The following is a 2,382-nucleotide window of genomic DNA, read 5'->3' as shown; positions in this document are numbered from 1 at the left end:
AAGGGGAAATGCCACAACGGATTCAACTAAAATAAAAATATTAACAATGGAATATTATGAAAAACTATATTCAAACAAATATGAAAGCCTAAAGAAAATGGACAAATACATAGAAAATCAAAATCTACCTAAACTGACACAAACGAAAATTGAACACCTGTACAGACCCATTACAAAAGCAGAAATTGAAAAGGTAATAAAACAACTTCCAGCCAAAAAAATCCCTCCAGCAGATGGTTTTACAAGTGAGTTTAATCAAACATTCAGAGAAGAACTGACACCAAGTCTACATAAACTATTTCAGAAAATAGAAAAAGATGGAACTCTCCCAGACTAATTCTATGAAACAAACATATTCTTGATATCAAAGCCAGGTAAAGACACCACCAAAATAGAAAACTATAGGCCGATATCTCTCGTGAACATAGATGCAAAAATCCTGAATAAAATCCTTGTCAATAGAATCCAATGATATATCAAAAAATTAATTCACCATGACCAATGGGATTCATAACAGGTATGCAATGATGATGCAAAATAAGAAAAACAATCAGTGTAGTTTATCACGTTAGCAAAGCAAATAGCAAGAACCACATGATGGTATCAACTGATGCAGAAAAGGCTTCTGACAAAATCCAATACCCTTTCTGGATTAAAACACTTAATAAAATAGGAATAAAAGTGAATTTCCTCAACATAGTAAAAAGTATATATGCAAACCCAAGAGCCAGCATTCTCAATGGAGGGAGTCATTCCCCTTTAGAACAGGAACTTGGTAAAGATTCCCAATATCACCTCTTTTATTCAATATTGTATTGGAAGTCTTAGCAATAGCAATAAGACAAGAGAAGGAAATAAGAGGTATCCAAATTGGCAAAGAGGGTAAAATTCTCTCTATATGCAGATGCTATGATAGTATACTTAAAAACCCTAAAGACTCAGCAAGAAAACCACTGGACACAGTTAACCAATCCAGCAAAGTGGCAGGATACAAGATCAACATACAAAAATCAATTGGATTTCTCTACAGTGACAAGAGAATACAGAAATGGGGCTTAGAAAAACAATACACATCACAATAGCTAATCACAAGATTAAATACTTGGGAGTAAATCTAACTAGAGACAAAAATGATCTATTCAAAGAAAATTACAAAACATTATTACAAGAAACAAAAATAGACCTGGAGAAGTGGAAGAATATCCCTTGCTCATGGAAAGGAAGACTCAATATTGTGGAAATTACAATACTACCAAAGGCAATTGACACGTTCAGTGCAATCCCAATACAAATACCAATTCCATTCTTTAACGAGATGTAAAAGGCAATCTCCAATTTCATTCAGAATGGAAAGAAACCCTGAATAAGCAAAGCACTCTTTAGAGAGAGAAACAAGGTAGGAAGTATATCACTCCCTGATTTCAAATTCTACTACACTGCCATAGTGGTCAAGACAATGTGGTACTGGTACAATGACAGACACATAGATCAATGGAATAGAATTGAGAATCCAGAAATCAGCCTATCTACCTACACTCAACTGGTTTTGACAAGAAAATTTAAATCAGTTAAGTGGGGAAATGAGAGTCTTTTTAACAAATGATGTTGGCAAAATTGGAAAACTATCTGCTGAACACTTAAGCAAGATTCACACCTCATTCCATATACAAAAACCAATTCAAAGTGGATTATGGACCTAGGACTAAAAACAAGGACTATAAACTTCATTAAAGTAAATCTTATAAGAACTCTAGAAGTCCTAACCCACAACATAAACAGTTTGCCAAGCATCCTGGAAAATTTACAACCAGGAGAGGACAAACTAGATGAATGGGACCTTTTAAGAATCAAATCCCTGTGTACATCCAAAAACTGCTCTAACAGGGTAAAAAGGGAAGCCACAAACTGGGAAAAAAGTTTGGTAATGACATGTCAGACAAGGGACTTATATCTAGAATTTATAAAATACTTGAGCACCACAACAAGATACACATAAACAACCCAATTGAAAAAAGAGCACAGGATATGAACAGACACTTCACCAAAGAAGACATTCAGATGGCCAACAAGCGCATAAAGAAATGTTCAAAATCCCTAGCTCTTAGAGAGATGCAAATCAAAACAACTGTGAGATATCATCTCGCCCCAGTAAGAATAGCAAAACTTAACAGAACAGCACAAGTATCAAACGTTGGTGAGGTTATGGAGAAACTGGAACCTTTTTTCTCTGTTGGTGGAAGTGTAAAATCATATAACCACTATGGAAGGCTGTATGGTGCTTTCTCAAAAAGTTGCAATAGAAATGTCATTTGACTCAGCAATTCCACTACTGGGAATATACCCTAAAGAAACCATAACTGCCACCCAAGCAGATATATGCAC

Source organism: Elephantulus edwardii, unplaced genomic scaffold, assembly GCF_000299155.1.
Source record: "Elephantulus edwardii isolate Elephantulus edwardi_28Jun2011 unplaced genomic scaffold, EleEdw1.0 scaffold00141, whole genome shotgun sequence".
Classification (NCBI taxonomy): domain Eukaryota; kingdom Metazoa; phylum Chordata; class Mammalia; order Macroscelidea; family Macroscelididae; genus Elephantulus; species Elephantulus edwardii.
This window is presented reverse-complemented; position numbering follows the sequence as displayed.